Source organism: Phoxinus phoxinus (assembly GCF_949152265.1).
Source record: "Phoxinus phoxinus genome assembly, chromosome: 7".
Lineage (NCBI taxonomy): Eukaryota > Metazoa > Chordata > Actinopteri > Cypriniformes > Leuciscidae > Phoxinus > Phoxinus phoxinus.
The window spans coordinates 29,241,682-29,261,962 of record NC_136882.1 but is presented as its reverse complement, the minus strand read 5'-3'; the positions used below and the strand labels follow the sequence as shown (position 1 = coordinate 29,261,962).

The window sequence follows — 20,281 nt, the reverse complement described above, 5'->3', positions numbered from 1 at the left end:
AGCCTAGCACAACTGTTTTCAATGTGTATAAGAAATGTTTCTTGTGCACCAAATCTGAAGTCTGGATTAATGGCTGCTGAATATTTAGCTTGGCCATAACAGGAATAAAAATTGCATTTTAAAATTATTTAAATACAAATTATTGTAAATAATAATAATAATTAACAATATTACAGTATTTTACTTTATTTTTAATCAAATAAATGGAGCCATGGTGACCATATACTTCTTTCAAAAACATAAAAAAAATGAAGGACCCGAACTATTGAGCGGAACTGTGCTGTATGTTCCTACAACAGTAAAACAGACTTGACTTTGCAAGAAGAGGTCATACAACAACAGAAAGTAAATTCGAAAGTGATTCAAATGAAGCTCATGGGTAGGATTGTCATGTCTATGCACGTTCTTCGTTGAGACCTGACTAAGGATGTACAATTTTGCCAGGGACACAATTGAGATTTGCCTTAATCTGACAGACCATTTATCTTTAACTGTCTCTCAGCATGATAGCAATCTTGCACCATTGTTCATCCGCTGCTCTACCTGACTGAACGTTGAACTTTTGCCAGATATATGAATGCAACGGGTGTCTAGCGTCCCCCCGCCTCTTGGTGGATTTGATCTGGTCCTTTTCCTCTTGTTGTTTGTCTCCTTGTTTCTCTCTCTCTCTCTCTCTCTCCCTCTCTCTCTCTCTCTCTCTCTCTCTCTCTCTCTCTCTCTCTCTCTCTCTCTCTCTCTCTGATTATTTTGATGATATTAATCACAGATGTTATACAAAATGGAAAGAATATCTTATGGTTTCTGATGATCTTGCTCTTTCTTGGAGGCTCTTGTATAAAGGTCCCCTTCCAAAACGTTTTGGAGATTTGCAGTGGAGAATATTGCACTGTGTGTTGCCTACAAACATGTTTGTTTCTAAGTTCAATACGGCTGTTTTATCATCCTGTAATTTTTGTACCAAACCAAAGACTGTTTCTCATGTTTTTGCTGAATGTTCCAGGCTACTACCCCTATTAACTTTATGGGATAGAATACTTGGAAGTTTAGGTTTCTGTTTTAACAAAACACTTTTTGTTTATGGCTGTGAGCAGGGTTTGAAATTAACACCCGCCAAATGCGGGTAAAAATCTGTGCCGGGGAACGCTGTCAAATCACTAGCCAATTTGGCTCACTTTGCAGATTTAGCCAAATCTGCGCAGATTTAGCGCAAATACTCAACTTGTGAGTCGTCATGACATATTAAATACAGCGTATTGCGCAAAATCTGCACATATGGCTTACTTGAACATGCACGTCACTACGCAACAAATACAATTGTATTGAAGCAATAGCAAAGATTAAAAAGCATTTGGTTGACAGGAAAGACATCTTTATTTTCCAACATCCTACATTTTTTTTATGTTCTTTTGTACTTTTGTATTGATCTGTCCACCTAAAATAAATTGTTGTCATAAAGGATGAGGATGAAAGAGGAAGAGAGGGCAGGTGAATGAATAAAAGAAAGAATAAGAAATGAATGTATGAAATCCAAATTATAATATAATATATAATATAATATAAATCCAAATATACACTCTAAAAAATGCTGGGTTGTTTCAACCCAATTTTGGGTAAAATATGGACAAACCCAAACGTTGGGTTAAAAATGTAATGTAAAAATTTAACCCAACGGCTGGGTTTGTCCATATTTTACCAAAAATTGGGTTGAAACAACCCAGCATTGTTTAGTGTATATAGTATATAAGTTGTGACATAGTTAATCTGGTTTATTTATTTTCTTTTTTCTTTTTTTGGCTACTAGAAGCTTTGAATGGTCGGTAACTTAATGTAGTAGCCAAATTTGCCAGTGAGTGAAAAAGTTAATTTCAAACCCTGGATACAAGTATTCGAAAACACACAGAGAACAGTGTACCTTGGCCAATTTTATTATAAAGCTAAATTACCTTGGAAGACCTGAATGGGTGCTGAGAGGAAAAACATAAGTGCCCTGGACATTTTTACTGCTTTGGTTGAATCGAGAATCAGAGTGGAACACACATTTTTCACAAAGAATGTACTTGAATTTGAGTTTAAATGGTGTGTGAATGTTTTTTTTTTATTGTCAATATGTGAAGATGGCACTATAGTGTTTAATTAATGATGTCTGATGGTCAATTTTTGTCACATTTTTTTATGATTTTGAGATTTGATTTGTAACATTGCATGGGTATAATATGTTGTATTTTAGTGGTTTCTCTCGCTCTCCCCTCTCCCCCCTCCATCAGTGGTTGAGTTGATGATCAGGCACAGAGCAGATGCTCCCTGCCCAAGTGGCTATCTCCTTTGACTACCCATCAGGCTGCTGAAATGGGAAACGCAGCCTCCATGTGTGAAGAGCTCTGAGAATAATGCAGTCATTACCATTCCTGCCTGACCTGCCACAGTCACACACCCTTATGTGCTCCCGTATCAGGCACAAAGAGCACCAACCGCACTAGACGCCGCACGTCCAAGGACCTCGGCCGCCAATGAGCAGTTTCAGAGGGCAGCCTGTAAATTCACTGAAGAGAGGGAGCAGAAAATAGAGATGCGGTGGAACAAGTATACATGGAGCTTTTGTAGCGAGTGAAGCATTCTTTACGTTTGATTAGAGAGGGTAGGAGGAGAAGACTGAAATAAATTGAAGATTTACGAGCAGATTTTAGAGTTCATTCGCCAGTTGTTTTGTGGAAATGTGGTCTAATTTGTTGGAAAGTTTTTTTCTGTGGAAGCCGTTGAGGCCCTTGGCTGAGCATCGACATGATCTGGCTGTCTGGCCTGTTAGAGCTGATCTAACAGAGATGGAAATATCTCCCTGCTTTCTGCGTTTGTGAATGAATTCTTCTGAATCAGTGTGCTCTGATTAATACAAGGTAGGGATATCAACAGTGTTGGGACTCTGGCACCAGGCTGAAATAAAGTAACTGAAAAAAAAAACTAAAAAAACTAAAACTAATTCCAGTTGACTCACATTAACATAGTTATTAAAGGAATAGTTCACCCCAGAAAAAAAGTTTGATAATTTGATTTATCTTATTATGCTCACCCAGGCTGATTTTATTGGATCAAAACACAGTAAAACAGTAATATTGAGATAAATGATCACAATTTTACATTTTATTATACATTTTATAATATTATGTATAAAGTCATTATGATCTTTCCAATTGTCCTCCTCATCCTCCTTATTATGTTGAAAACAGTTATACAGCTTAATATTTTGTGGAAATGCATTTTTTTTCTCTATTCTATATAAAGTTCAAAAGAACAAAAAAATATTGAAAAAAAAAATGTTTGTACTTAAATTTGAAGCAGTGTTTACTTAATTGAAAAAAAGATGAAAGCTACATATTCTTTTAATTGAATTAGGTCATTTTTATGCTACTGTAGTTTATTAGTACTGGTATATATTACAGTTTTTAAATAAAAGCATACGCTAGCATATTACTTTGTTAGTATTAAGAATCAAGCCCTACTACTAGCCGTTTGTGCGTATAATATTTATTTTGCCTAAAGATTCCAGGCTCATCCTTTCCAGTCATTTCACAGTTTATGGTCAAATGAAACATGTCACCTGCCTGGCAACAGAAAGGCAGAATCAGTCAGATGGAAAATCAGAGGACTGCATTCCAGTGATAGGCATTATATGGTGATTCTTTTCACTTTTTAAACATGCTGATGGATGTCTTGCCAATACAGGACAAGCGCACTCGCTTCCCGGATGAAAAATTGTAATGGAACTCCATGACAAATGTGAGCATTCTTCTTTCATTACGGCACTTTCTGTTCTAATAACAAGAACAGAACATCTTATCTTCCCTTAAAATCATCTCGTATCTAACCTAAAGCTGCTCTCAGCCCAGTGGGAAACTTTATTGCTCAGAACGTAGCACAAGTATAAAACGTTTGTTACAATCTCTGAAGACAACCACAAGTAGTCTACTTCATCACTTAGGGTATGTTTACTTGACAACTTTTTATGTTTTGGCTGTTCATTTACAAGAAAACCGCATTTTGGGGGCCTGAAAAGGGAGCCTTTTAAAACGGGTTTCAAAATTCAAGTTTTTGAAAACGATATCGTTATCGTCCCTGTGTAAACAACAAAAACGTGAATTTGACGTTTGGAGTCATTAAATAATCTCTTTTGTTGGACTACAAGTTTGTAAACGCTTAGTTTGAAAAGATGTCTCCTTTTTCCTAGGAGAAACATCTGAGAAGCAGGAGACTTAAAGACCCCCTCTGGTGAAAATCTAGTTTTTATGGTTATTTAAGATAAACCATGTGCAAATTTATCAGTTAACCCCAATGCAGTGTACCAAAGAGAGTCTCAAAAACACGATTTGAAACTGGCTGTTTCCCACCGTCACAAACATATAACCAATCTCATCAACGCGTGGGGCGGCGCTTTTCTCCACTGACTTTCTATGAGGATCAATGCATTACTAAAGATGCTGATTTTTAGAAGGCAGCTGCCTGACTCTGAGATTGTGAACGGGAACATGGTTTGTGTAATATTAGCAACACATTATTAGCTGTTTGATAACGCAGTCAAGCCAAAGGCCAATCATATCAATTACTGTTACGTTGTAGAGAGCAATATATAAAATACATTACCATTCTGATACATCTAATTGTAGACAACCATAATTTAATCTTCCTTTTCTTCTTCTGAATCAGTTTCTAGTTCATACATATGTGGCTGAATTTAAACCATTATTTCCATTTGTGTAGCATTTACTACAGTTGACCGAGTGGATCAGGTAGTCCGAGCTGGTGTGATTGAGTGGAGGCGGGGACTAATTTGCATATTTATTTTGCGTATGCAAAATAAAAACAAGGGTGTGGTTACATTCAAAACTATTTTAAGCCATGAAGACATTTTCACAAAAAAAAAAAATGGTAACACTCTAGTTTAGGGTCCAAATCTCACTATGAACTAGTTGCTTATTAGCATGCATATTAATAGGATATTGGCTGTTTATTAGTAGTTATTAAGCACATATTAATGCTTTAATCTGCATGACCATATTCTACATCCCTAATCCTACTCAATATCTAAACTTAACAACTACCTTAATAACAATTAGTAAACAGTAATTAGGAGTTTACTGAGGCAAAAGTTGTAGTTAATCGATTAGTTAATGGTGAGAACTGGACCCTAATCTAAAGTGTAACCAAAACTTTAAATATAAAAAATATTAAATATAAATATAAAAATATTTGATTTTCAAAGATGAGTTTTAAAAGAATACAATTATTGTCTGCAGGGGGACTTTAAATGAAAGTCTTCATTTGATTTCCATTTGATCGCATCGCTGTCTAGTAGAAACAAGTGAGATATTGAAGAGATGTTTCTCTTGTTATAATAATAATCCTTTTTGTCCTTTAGATGAAAGACTTTGGTTTGGTTGGTGTGAGAGCAGTTTTCTGAAGTGGTCTGGGATACGGTTCATGTTAAAGCTGGTAGAGTCAGTATGAAAGCAATTTGTCCTAGCTTTTGGAAGTAAACCACAATTGATGACATATAATTTGCTTTCCAGTATAATGCTTTTCTCAAAGCTGCTTGTCTCTGAATAAATTGCCTTCGGAGTGCATCTCGGCGTATAGACAGTGGGTTATAAATACGTAACAGTGAAACTGGCATCTTCTCCTCCTGAGTCGAATAGCAGTGGCAAGCAGTTGGTGCTAGTATGATACTCACTTTTATGACACAAATTTCTGCAGTTCTTCAGACCCAGAATCAAATTTAGATTCAGTCTAAGCATTCTAACCAAGAGTGCAGCCTGAAATTATGTATAAGACATTGCAACATTGAATGTATTTTTGTCTGCATTACAGAGGCTTTGAAAGAAAGATGTTCCACTATTTGATACATATCGCACTGTCTCTCATTATGTCCTCGTTTCAATCCCCACTTCACTGAAGTCTTTCCCTAGTTTGTCTTCATGGTCTTTCAGAAATGAGTGAGCCATTCATGGTAAATTAATGAAGACATTTGAGGAGGAGGAAAAGGCTTACTTGAGTATTCATTTGAGCTTGATTTGATTGTTCCCTAATTTCACAGAGACAGAGGAGGGATTCTTCTACAACGCGAGCGAATTTGATTTCCTACGATAAAATGGCAGTTAAAGTGATTAAAGTCATATTACAGACTCCGGAGGGAAAAACTGGAGTGTTGGATGAATTACTTGGGTGACTTGAGCAAAGCTCTGACTACATTAGAAATCCATTTGCGTATTTTGGTATAAAAATCTCCATGTGGGTCTGTGTAAAGGCAGACTAAAACACTGGTGAATGGTGGTTATTATGGGCTTGGTGAAACAGTATGAAAGATGTTACACTATACATGCATTACATTACATCACAGACTGTATGAGCAGTGGATGCTGTTTAAATTGAGAATGCATAAAGAAACGCTGAATATCACCATGTTCAGCCCAAGAGGTTGATTAGCATCATTAGCATGGTCCAGTTCACCCCTTCTGGTAGATGTTGTAACTACACCATCTGGTTGCAAAAAAAATGTACTCAGATAAGATTACTATATTTTCATCAGTGTCTTTCTCATTTTCAGATCACACTCTCAGAGGTAAATGCATTAGATCAAGCCGTAAGAGCAATTCTAACCAGCCACACATTAAATTCAAATGTGTAAGCTGTAAAAAACTCAGTTTAACCAGAAACCAGATTTAGGTTTAACTTGTGATTCTCCGGTCGTGTATCTAGGTATTTTATATTGCAAAGCAAGGTCACAGTTTGCCACATTAATATATTCAACTGATGTGCAGTCACATACGTGTGCTTAATTATTAGTTGTATTTATACTTACTATTTTGTGGCTTTTGGTTTTTTAAAAATCTAACCCTAACAATAACTTATCCCTAAAATAATAAGTGAATACCACTGATGTTTAGAAGCACCTAACCCTGATTGTAAGACTGAAGCTATATAAAGACAGAAACTATAATATTTTATTTATATAAGACTATGACTTTCTGTCATCATTTACTCACCTTCATGTCCTTCCAAATCTGTATGCAACTGACTTTCTTCATGCAGAAATACATATAATAAAACACAAAAGAAAAAACAATCAAAATACCTTCTGCTCTGTTCCACAGATGAAAGAAAGTTATACAATGAATGATAACACTTATTTTTTTTACATGAACATTCCTTGAATATAAAAGAATTACTGTATAAATTGTCAGTGCAGCCCTTAAGGCTATAGTGATTCTCCTTTGTGGCTCCAGAGCTTTGAGAAGTTGAGTCGCCCTGCTCTTCGCCATCCTTTGGCCTGCTTTATATCAATTTATTTTCCGCTGAGGACTTTCACGCCAGATCGGTTCAACTTTAGCATAATTGCCCCAGGGGAGAACTTGATCCTCTGGGGAGGCCAAGTAGAATGGAAGACCTCACGTGAAGATTGGAAACGATTAAGTGTGTGTCTGTCTGTGAGGAACGACCCCTATGAGAGGTTACTGTGTAGGTGAGTGATGGGGGCAGGCCTGTTCCACTCTGACTCTGCCAGCTTCTGAATGCCTGCTTGAGGGCTGGTAACAGGGTCAGCATGTTGGTGTGAAGTGGGCTGACTGCTTTTGGATCTTGTTCAAGTTTGTAGTGCCTGCTTAGGAGAGGTAGGCCTTCAGCCAATGTTTCGAGGACATATCGGCAGAGCAGGGTTTTTTTTTTAAATCAAAATCAGCGGTTTTTGTATTGTAAAGTGCTGCCTTTCGAGTGGCGCTCTAAGGGGAGCAAAAATGCTTAGGAATAACCTTGCTTTTACCGGCCTGCCTGTGCAGGTGTTTAGTCTATAGCTTAGTGTAGGTGGTTAAGTTGTTATGAAAGGCCAAAGTCATCCAAAAATCGTTCAGTCAACCCACTGCCCTCAAAGTGGGTGGTTGAGCCAATGCAAAGAGACAGGCTTATTTCGGAAAACAGACAATATATTTGCAGCTCTGAACTGTTTATAGCCGAGCGGTGTGTTGGTGCAGCTGGTGTCGAGAGTGGTCCGGAGAGCATATAACTGTGTTAGAGAGCAGATGATGATTTTTAAGTGCATCTGTGGCACTGCTGACCTGGAGGAGAGAGGTTGAGAGAGATGAGCGCTGGCTTTTGACACTCTCAGGTGGGGGTGAGCTTGGCGTGGGCAATGGTGATGTGGGGTCCATGTGTGGGTGAGTGAAGGGCTGCCAAGCCCCAGCTGCTAAGTGTGCCCTCAACGGTTTGAGGGAAGCATGAGGAAATGAGAAACGAAGTGCGATGGTGAAATATATTTGGCATACTGAACATTTAGAAGTCTTAAAGCAAATGAATGAATTCATAGCACGTTTAATGATTTTTGCTGTAATTGTGAGTTGTTTGGGGCGTACAAGGCAGAAGTGGATTGATATTATTTAACATTTCTGACTGCACAGACATTCAAACATTGTTTTGAACATCATTTCAGTCTATTTTTGATAACCAAATTGTTCTTTTGAGTAAGATTTTTTCAATGAATCATTTGATCCAGTTCACAAAACCTGTCCGGATGACTTGCTCACGAAAAGCGCTTTTTGGCATTTTAGTTATAAACTGAAACTCAACCTGTTGGAATTGTATTGTCACTGGCTTTCTCCAGCTTTTTATCCCCGAATCTCTGACCTCTGTTTCTGTTCTTCTTGGCTACCTGCTTTTTCACAAGCCATTGAACTGTTTCACTCTGTTAACTCCATCATTCATACATTTTACAGCGAGCTCATTGTATCTCCCCTCCACCCTTTTCTCATTTATCACTAGCCGTCTACCTCTCCTCTTTTTTACACATGGCCTCAATGCGCTCCCTCATTTGTATTTGAGACCTGATCTCTTTGATTTATGACTTTATGCATTCAGTTTTTCAGTATACTCTTCTTTTCCCGCCGCAAGGCTGCATTACTGCAGATTAGAAAATAGAAGAACGCACATCACTTTCCTCTGCTCTAATGTATCAATTCCCCGAAGCCATTACGTCAAGGTCATGTTCGCCGCTACACCGCCACCGATGATAACTCCCTAGGACTCTGCAGAGTACTTGACAGGTGTGCGTGTTGGTGTGTGTATTCCTGTCCTCTCCGAGCAGATGGACCACCGTGGGCCACAGCCCGTCGCACACAGCCCAGTGCAAAGCCGTTCATCCATCAGGCTCTGTACATCTAATCCTCTCCGCTCTTGTGCTGTTAAGATGCTTTAAGCTGGAGGGAGGCATGAGCTCTGTGTGCAAGTCTCTCAATCCGCAGATATTCCGGAAGGGAGGAACTGCTGGCGCTGCATGCTGCTTGTGAAGGGGAATGCATCATTGACTTCATCTCTATCTGCACCTTTTGAAGACCGGTGTCGCCTGTCGATCCAGGAGCTCATTTGTGACTCTCTTTGGAATATCAGAATAAACAAGCATGCATGGCAGAGAAGGGGATGAGAGCGGGATTTAATAAAAAGGTGTCTGGCTTAAGGGACTGGAGGTGGGCCAGGAAGCGGCTGAAAGATTGACAGTGGGGGAGTGACTCGGAGCGCTAAGAAACAGAGCGTGAACAGTAATTATACAGTAAATCAACAGCTGGAATTATACTGGGGCGCTTGTTAAGTATACGAAGCTGTTGGAAGTAGAGGTGCTGCAGCGAAATTTAATTTTAAATAATGCATAAGAATTGTGGGGGTGAAGCACAGCTGCAAATCCTTCAGCAATGTATAGAGGGTTTTTCCTGGGTCTGAAATGGTCTTCGATGGTGGCGACAAACACAGTCATCCACACAAAGTACAAAGTTACCCTTGTGAACTGCAAGCCCCTACTGACAATAAATCCAAAAAAATGCAGAGAAACAGTTTGTGATAATTAAAGAAACAACAAAGTAACACATTACGTAGAAAAAGTCTATTATTTTGCATTTACACTCCAATTTATCAGATTTTGTTCCATCCATTGCTATGGTTATCTATCAAGATTCAATCATTCATTTAAATACAGTTGCAGTTGTGTAGTTAGCAGCATGAAAATATATTACTGTATATACAGAAAGTGAGCAAAGATCGCTGCCATTATAAATCACTAAAGCTGTCAATTACAACCCTAAGGTACACAAAGCTGCACTCTTGCAAAGACTCCCATTATAATCAATGATGCTGTCTACGCTGTGCATTGAATCTCTTATTGACATCCAGTTTATACTGTGTAGTTTATCATGAAAGGATTTGCCAGTGTTCAGAACTCGCTCTGAACAAAAAACTCGTTGAGCAGATTCTGACTAATTTAAACGCATCTGATTGGCTATTGCGTTCACATGCTCAACCGATATGTCTGTGATTGACTTTAAAGCTCAACGCACAAAACACGTTTTAAATAGAAACCTTCACAGAGGTTTGTATACTGTACATGTATACTGTAAGTATACAGTATACATGTATACTGTAAGTATAAAACACGCCTTTGTTGTAATATAATAACTAATTTTGGTTATGTGATGCCATTGGCATCAAATGTTTCTAACATTTGTTTTTCGTTTAAAGGTAGGCTAATTGTATTACAAAAGTGTCTATTTAGTAAGAACACAGCATCCAGGTCACAGACCTCTGAGACTGCAGTGGGAATAATGAAATAATAATGGACAGCTTTCTTCAGATATGTGCGTATTATTGTGATATATGTGGTTTATCCGATGCTTGTATTGAATAGAAACAGTTTTAACCTTTACTCTTAAGGTGTGCCAGTGTGAATGAATGCATGTGTCTCTCTGCATTCCCTGCCTGCCTCTGCACCTGTCAGAATACTTCTGTTATTTATTCTCTTCTTTGAGAATGTATTCTCAGCCAAGCACTGCCTGACTGAGTTGTACCCTTTATCTAAATGACCCTTTAAACACTCCATGAAGCAATTCAAGCTTTTCATGGGAAACAGATTAAAACTCACTCATGCCCTAAATCAATTTATCAGCAATCGGCTGAGACGGCTAATTAACCCACACTGTTTCTACCGAGAACCTCTTCATTTGTTAACAAGTGCATACACCCACCCATCCATCCGCCCGCACACGGATGTAAACGTGGCCAGCATTGACGCACCTCTGCATCTTGTTTTATTCTGTTGCTCGCTCCACCTCACCAGAATGCCCAACGGCGCTCCTGCTGTGCTGTTCGTGTATGTGTGTTGTTCTGCGCCTTGCGCCGGTGTCTCTGTCTGTAATCTCAGCGGGTTTCCATGGCTCACTGGGTGATAAATAGAAGTGGTAAATGGATATACTTTTTTGTCCTTGTCACCAGATCCATCTCTGGTTCTGTTATCCTCCCTTCCCTCAACTCAGCGGGCACACGCGCTTCAAATGCCATGTGCAGACTGTGTGTGCGCGACGGTTGTCTTGTTCGGTCTAACACTTCAATGCACAATTGCTGGTTAGACTTGGCTCACGAAAGCTGATGTTGTGAGCACAGTTTAATCCTAAAGAGCAAAGGAAGCAGATATACTCATATAAATCAATAGATCCTCAAGGCTCTGTGCAACCGAAATGCCAACACTGTGTTGTTAGGAGTGTGTGTGTGTGTGGGTGTATGTGGGTGTGTTCATATGTCCATCCACTTCATCATTTGCCAATCTACCGCACAGAATGCATTCTGAACACGTAAGCACTAAGACAAGGCAACAGTCATTGAATTTCCTCACCGTTCAAGGCTGCAAATCACATGGGTTTATGAGAAGCAGCAGATGTCAAATAAAGCACAACATTGAAGCATTTAAAAGTATTTAATGTGTCAAGCAATCAATGTCCATTTCAAATATATTTGCAATACTTGGAATTTCTCATTACTTCGATTGTCGTCTGCACCTGCTGTGATCTTGATGTGTCGTAGGCTACTGATTCTCCAGACAACTTTTATTGACATGCTGCAACAATTTGACAAATTGATCTGTTAAACTATACCTTGTGTGACAGCTATAATATCAGCGTTACTGTCCACTGACGTGTCTTTCTGCTGGGCGGTTGTTATATCTTTATAATAACATGCTTTTGACTTTTGTGACACTTAATTCAATTGGCTTGCTGTCTTTGGATGATCAAAAATATGCTATTGTTGTTGGATGTTGATTTACGAAATCTAATTTTGATCTAGTTTGGTATTGCATTGAATATTTATCATAGTTATTCAGTGACCTTCTTTTTGGTTTGTGTACCAAGATATTTTCTGTCAGAGGTATTTTCTGAAATGAAAGAGTACAAGGAGGATGCACAATTGACAATTTACATTAGGGTTTTATTTTATTTCCACGTTGCATATTTGTGTCAAACAGTGCTGGTCATTGAATTGCTCACTGCATCATGAACAAGATCCAGTCTTTGTTTCTGAAACGTGATTTGTGAAATCTTTCACAAATCATGATGGCAATAAAAACGAAGAATGAACAAGAGTGACAACGTAGTTCTATAATCAGAGTGACTCACTTAAATGGATGGTTCACTAAGAAAAGGATATTGTTAAGAGAAAGAGATAAAAAGTTTTGTTTTTTTCGCCATACAATGAAAGTCATTGTGTGTTGTTTTGGTCTCCAAATACTTTTTTTTTAATGGAAAAAAAACAGTTCTTCAAAAAATGTTCTTCTGTGTTCCATAAAAGGGGAAAAAATCATACCGGTCTGAACGACATGAGGGTGAGTAAATAATGACAGACTTTTAGGTGAATAATCTCTTTAAATTTAAAACGAGCTGTAGTTTAATTGTATCATATGATTATATTTACCATAATGACTCATTCACTGATTAATACGGTGAGATCTTTTGATGAATCGTTCACGTCACTTACATTCTTACAATTCAATTTGAATGTACAATACTATTCAAAAGTTTGGGGTCTGAAACAAGTCTTAATTTACCAAGGATATATTCAGTAGATCAGAAATACAGTAAAAAATGTAAAAATAATAGGAAGTTATTTAATCAAAATTATTTATTGGATGGAAAAGCTGAATTTCCGGCATCATTACTCCAGTCTTCAGTCCCATATTCCTTCAGAAATCATTCTAATATGCAGATTTTTGGTGCTCGTGAAACATTTGAAACATTTGAAAACATTTGTGCTTTTTTGTGGAAAACATACATTTATTAGGATTCTCAAATGAATAGAGCATTCAAAAGAACAATATTTATTAAATAGATTTTTTTTTACTGTCACTTTTGACTCATTTAATCCTTGCTCAATAAAAGTGTTAGTTTCTTACTGACCAGCCATATTTTAACTTTCAGTTTGTGGATGGCAGGTGTTCATTTTTGACCCTGAATAGAACAGAGAAAAAAGAGGATAGCAAGACAAACCCCTTCACAAAGCATATATCCCTTTATTGATTAGTTGTCATTCTCCAGTGTCCAGAGGTCCAAACTTCAAACAACTCTTTGTTGAAGTAGATGATAACCCAGCTATGTACACCACAAAGGACAATTGAAAGCATATTTTTAAACATTCCCAAATGCATCGTTGGCCTGAACGGTTTAAATAGACCTTGGATATTTGCTGGGAACACACTAAAAATGCTATCGGTTATGCCTGCTTCACGCTTCTCGCTGGATTTTCTGCAATGCTCTTTAAACATTAATAGCGCCAAATGTCAGGCCTCCCACCCTTCCATCTTCCTGTGTGTTTGGATTCTCCGCAGTCCCTAATCCTGTTACTGGATTACAAGTTTTATTCCTCTCCATTTCTTCTGTTCCATTTCCCATGAACCCAAACACTGCAGTGCTTTAGGAGGCCAGTTGGAGGATTAGCATAGCATTACTGAGGTGTGAAACCACACAGCTATGGTACCACTGGGTTAAGAAACCACAGAGGATCCTTAGAGCAGCAGTAATGTATATTCAGTCCATGTGTTCACTAAAAGCGGATATCAGCCGCGGTTGTTCTTAGAGGCATATTGTGGGGTTTTCATTTGATTCATCGTGCTAGCACACCTAGATATTATGTTTTTTTTTTAAATGGTCTGATATTTGCTTATTTTTTATTTAGTTTAATCACTGTGCTAGTGAATATTCTATTCATTCTTGCACATTGCACATACACTCTTAAAAATAAAGCATTCTTAAAGTTCAAGCCCATATCGGAAATACAACTGCTAAGTATCACTGATCCTGAATCAGTAAGTGACGATGACTTCTTCGTTTTTTACGGCGGTTGGCAACCATAGGACCATATTTCATTCCTGCGATGCGGAAAACACGGACAGAATCACGGAATCCAGAATGAACGCGCGGTTTCATTTACCACACACTCAAACACTCACTGAGGCATGCATGACGCTCGCGATGTTGGCCTATATGAGGACATTAATGTATGAACTTTATCTACACAGCCGCTCTGAGAGTCACTTCAGCAGCATTTTAGCTTGATTTGAAAAAAAAAAAACTATCGTCAAATCATAAACAAACACAGAGAAGAGACTCAAAGGTCTACACGGATTTGGAATGTAATTTGGAATGTAAAAAAAAAAAAAAATCATAGGGCCCTTCAACCAGCTTTTAGGTGCATTACCACCACATTCTGCTCCGGAATGTGGACATCACGTATCAATCTCAATCCTTGGGCTGACCCGTGAGAAATGTGCTTAATGGAAAGATGCACACACTCTCGACACCTGGTTTTGTTATAGTTTTATATAGTTTTTGGTTTGGAACAGTTTGTGAATAAACAATTGAACTGATAAAGTATGCCTGCCTATCTGTTTGACTGACATAATGTTTAAAAATGATAAAAAATTTATAAAAAAATAGCTTAGATGTAGTAAGCTACTTTTGCCATATTACTGTAGCTTAGCTTGCTACATTTCCCAGGGAGGTAGCTTCAGTGTAGTGAAGCTGAATTTAATGTAGAGTAACTGCTAGCTTAGCTCACTACATTTTCCAAGTAACTTTCCCAACACTGCTTATTGGCATATATAGTTCTGTTGATGTTTAAACTTAAACATCCACAGAACCTTCCAATTGCACAGAAGGTTCTTTATTGTTTAAAAGGTTCTTCAAATTATTAAAAAGTGCTTCACACTAAGAAAACATTTTTATTGTAAGAATGGTTCTATGAAAATCCCATTTAGGAACCTTCGTGGACTATAAACACATTTTCTGTTTGTTTTTGCAAAAGTAACTAGTCATAGGCTACATTTTCATCTGTATTTGAATATAGCAATACATAGACTTCAGTGTTTTTAAAGTGATATTCATCACTTAAAGTCCCCCTGTAATCAATAATTTGATCCCTTAAAACTCATCTTTGAACACCAAAATGACATATTTAAAAAATAATGCTTTAACGGCAATTAGACTTTGACTTGACTACGTTATCAAAAAGCTAATAATGTGTTGCTATGTTACACAAATCATGTTCCAGTTCAGAGTCAGAAAGCTGCCTTCTAAAAATCAGCATCCTTAGAAACACTTTGGACAACTTAGAACGTCAGTGGAGAAAGGCATAGTTCATCATAACATCGTAATATAGGCTACATAATACATAATTCACCCGCTACATTGTTAATGTACACAATTTTATATATACCGGGATAACCTGGCTCCTCTTGAGACTCCCCTACTTCGCAGCATAGTAATGATGAAATGCTAAAGCCCACCGGCACGTTGACGTGATTGGTTAAAAGGTAGTATTTAACGTAAAAACACTGGCAATTTCAAACCGCGTTTTTCAGACTGTCTTTTTTCACTGCAGTTCTCTTACGAGAGATACTCTCGTACTGCGTTGTCGTAGCAACGCATTGGGGAAAATCCTTTTCCACGAGAATACTGAAGCAAAAAATTATCCTTAATTTTGTATCAATGTAAAACGCATTGCCACAGCATACAGACCTAGGCGAGACAGCTCGCGCGCCTATTGGCTGCTGTGCGGCAAATGCTTAAGCCAATCGAGCGAGCTCTTGAGTGACGTCACACCCAATGAGGGCGCTTCTCTGATTTTTAATCCTTCAGCGAAGACACCTCATCGCTGATCTGAGTTGGAAGCTGCGCCGTCGAGAGAGCACATCAGCGGGAGAGACGTGAAGCTGCTGGCACCGCCGCCTTCTTCGCCTTCCAGCTGCGCGTTCCGGCGCTTATATCCTTTCACTTGCAAACTAAACTGTATTGTGTGTGTGTGTGAGTTCGCCGGCGCGACTCACACTTTGTATCTAAAAGAGCAGCGTCTTTTTCAAGATGCCTGCCTGCATACCGCCCGCTGCAGTGCCGCGCCGTAAAAAGCGCCGTGCTCAGCGGAACCCCGAACCATCTCCCAGCCGTCAAAGCTCGCCGGTGCGCCCGCGAGCTTCATCTCCGGCTTCTTCATCGTCGATCCTTGACGGACAGCGACCGCAGCTTGCCGCCGCTTCCGTCGACGACATGGTCGAGATCGACGCTCTGTTAAAAGATGGGGACTCGTACCGCCCGCTGCAGTGCCGCGCCGTAAAAAGCGCCGTGCTCAGCGGATCCCGGAACCTCCCTCCACCACGAGGAGCTCGCCGCTGCTGCTGCCAGCTTCTCCGCCCGCTTCGCTGGACTCTCTGACTGACGGACAAAGGCCGCTGTATGCCGCCGCGTCAGTCATGGACGAGGAAGGTGAAGCCGCGTCTGTGGAGGACGACTGCGGTTCTCTCCTCGCTTCGGGTAGCGAGGGATGGGCGAGCTCCGAGGATCTCCCCACCCCCGCCGCTCGCGAGCGTCGAAGAAGAAAGGCCAGCATCGCTCACGCAGGCCGTCGCGAAGCCTCGGCCTCGAGTGATCGGCGCCCGTGGAGCCTGCGCTTACTGGCTGGATGGCTGTTTTCTGCAGGAGGACGTACGTTACCGTCCTCACGACTCGCGCTTCTCTTCCTGAGTTTCACGAAGAAGTTGCAGAGTCCGGGAAAGCCCCATTTCGACCAGGTTGCGTACTGCTGCTTCAGTTTTGAGCAGTCGCCACGCATCCCTAGCCAGCCTAGGAAAGCGACGGTGTTCAAATCCCGCTGCGGCCGGATTTTCACCAAAACTTTTCGCTCGCACGGTCCCAACACACGCGACCGTCCCAGTGTATTCTGCAGTCACCAAACCGGCATCAAGGCCCGTTTGCCTGCACACAAACGCCGTTTTCACGACGTCCCAGGTAAATCTAAAAATGTATTTTCTGGTGTCCCGGCCACGGCCGATGGTGTTTTGTGTGTAACTGTAATGCCCACGACTCAGTGCTCATTCGTACACACAAGCACAGCCCTATACAATACAGGGCTTGCACACATAAATCGACTCATGTCGATTGTGCATCACATGTAAGTTAGTGAACGTGCCCGCTTTTCAGTGCCCACAATCACTACACACTGCATGTCCCACGGTTTCTGTAAAAACGAAACGAATGCACGGTCAGTCAGTTCTGATAGACAGTACTCTCTGTGCTACGTGGTGTCCCGGCCACGGCCGATGGTGTTACGTGTGTGACTGTAATGCCCACTACTCAGTGCCCATTCGTACACACAAGCACAGCCCTACACAATACAGGGCTTGCGCACTTAATATCGACTCATGTCGATTGTGCATCATATGTAGTGAGCGTGCCCGCTTTCAGTGCCCACAATCAGGCTACATGTCACACGGTTTCTGTAAAACAAAACCGATGCACTGTCAGTCAGTTCTAATAGAGCATCAAACGCGGCAATGGCGTCCATGTTACAGCACACGGCTCTCGTGTTGCCGCCATTTCGCGACAGGGCCCGGTTTTTCAACCCGTGCACAAGCATTACAGTTCCAGTGGAACTCGTCCAGCCCTCCCCCTCCCGGATAACCACCGTAGAGGGGTCGAGCGCGGACATTCTGCCTGCTGTCATCGGCGTGGTCCCCGCCTCAGATGTTACGAGCATGGCGTTTGAACGAAACCTGCGTGCAGGCGCTCCGCTCCGGCGAGCGATGCTATAAAGGTGGTAAACGTGCCCGGTCCCCAGTGCCCGCGTCCCCACACAAGCATCACGGTTCCTACGGAGCCCGTCCAGCCCTCCCTCTCCCGCCTAGATGCTGTCGAGGGGTCGAGCGCGGACATTCTGCCCGCTATCATCAGCGCGGCCCCGGCCTCAGATGTTGCGAGCGAGACATTTCTGTCACAGCTCACGAAAGCCGCTGTATCGCGAGTCGATCAGAGCGCGCTTTTCACTCAGCCCCTAGCTACACGTGCAGATGCATTGGAGAAGCTTCCCGGTGTCTCAAAATGGGTGATAAACATCATAATAGAAGGCTATTCGCTGCAGTTTCGCAGACGCCCTCGCCGCCACGCGGCGCGCGTCGAGACTTCGGTAGATTCGAATGTAGCACACCTACTTCGAGCCGAAATTCAGAAACTTCTGAGAAAAAAGGCTATCGAACCCTTATCTCAGGCTCAGAGCAAAGGGGGGCTATACAGCAGATACTTCCTGGTACCCAAGAAAGACGGGGGTCTCAGACCCATACTAGATCTGAGGCAGCTGAACAGAGCGCTTGTGAAACGCCAGTTCAGGATGCTAACGACCAGAAAAATCCTCGCGCATGTTCGCAGAGGAGACTGGTTCGTGTCAGTGGATCTAAAGGACGCGTATTTGCAAATACAGATTGCGTCACGTCACAGGCGATTTTTGAGATTCGCCTTCGAGGGCCAGGCATACCAGTACAAAGTCCTGCCGTTCGGCTTGTCTCTAGCACCCCGTACATTTACGAAGTGCATGGAAGCAGCACTCGCTCCCCTCAAACTGCAGGGTGTTCGAGTGCTGAACTATTTGGATGATTGGCTCATTCTAGCCCAATCTCAGTCAGAGATAGTGGCGCACTAGGTCTGTATGCTGTGGCAATGCGTTTTACATTGATACAAAATTAAGGATAATTTTTTGCTTCAGTATTCTCGTGGAAAAGGATTTTCCCCTATGCGTTGCTACGACAACGCAGTACTCGTTCCTCTCTCTAGAGAGAACCGAGGTTACGTTAGTAACAGAGTACGTTTTATATGCATTATATATATGCATATGCATATATATTCACCATTGCAAAATACTCAGAAATAGTGTTGACTTATGAATTTGCACATGTGCAAATAAAGCATATTAAAAACACCACTTAGACATATAAACAATGGTAAAAACTTGATTTTCACCACAGTGGGACTTTAAATAGGCTCAGATTGAAGAAAGTTGCCGCATTATCAGTGAGACTGAATCAAGAGAGGAGAGTTTTTGGCCTTCGAATGACCCTGAACTGAGACAAAGAGATTTAATTGCTTAAGTACAAACCCATACACACACACACACACACACACACACACACACACACACACACACACACACACACACACACACACACACACACACACACACACACACACTCAGACAGCATCTTGTTCCTACACATTTTTCTTACAAGACGGTCCAAGGGCTTTACTCCTCTTAATGAATACACCATAGAGCTTTAACACAGTGTAGGTCATCATATTTATTCAGAGCATTAGACAGATGTGACTCTCAAATTGACTTGCAGACAGAGTTGTAGATTTAATAGCGTCTGTATGGTAACTGCAGTCAATGCTAGGGGCGTAGCAAGCATTATAACACTTTAAAAAATCTCTAAGTGCACTTAATTTTTAAGCAGGCAGTGCTAGGGTGGTCTTCCATAAAGCTATCAGCTGGTCATCAAGCCTGGTAATTTAGTGTCACTATTAAATCGATTTAGAGCCACAATTATGTTCTATAATTAAAACAGGCAAGACTTTTTGACTATTGGCATAAATTACAATATCATTATTACAGTATTGGCATATTGCAGCTTATTCTGCAACAAAGTGAAGGTTAGTATAAATTAAGGCGCAGTGTTCTCTTCTGTGGACATTTTCAAAGACATTACACCTGTTTGTTGACCTCCTGGTCAAAATTTTGCTCCATCAAGATGTAAAAAGCACCGAATATTTAAAATGGGCAAATGTCACGTCACATTAATCTATTCACAATATATTTACTTAATATTTACAGTCCAAAGCCGAAAAACATTGCATTGTATATATTTATGCTTGCTGAAGTGTGATGTTCATCTGATGGGATCGTACAATTCAAAGAGTTCATTTTGCAAAATTTGTATTAACTCAATGCATTTTATTTCAAATTAAAACATATTAAAATACTCTACAGGGCAAGCTGAATAGGTCCTTTACATATAATCTCCAAGCAATCACACCATCACCCCATGGCACATGCTGATTGGCCTCTGCATATCCAGCAGCCAATGAGATCGCTTGCTCAGCATTTAAATAGTCTGGTTCAGTGT

General features: G+C 40.5%; 1 protein-coding gene across 6 annotated transcripts in view; it reads left to right on the top strand.

Annotated features, from left to right (window-relative positions):
• Positions 1-20,281, top strand: part of LOC307002323 (neural cell adhesion molecule 2) — a 198,081-nt gene that overhangs the window by 63,446 nt on the left and 114,354 nt on the right. The window lies entirely within an intron of this gene.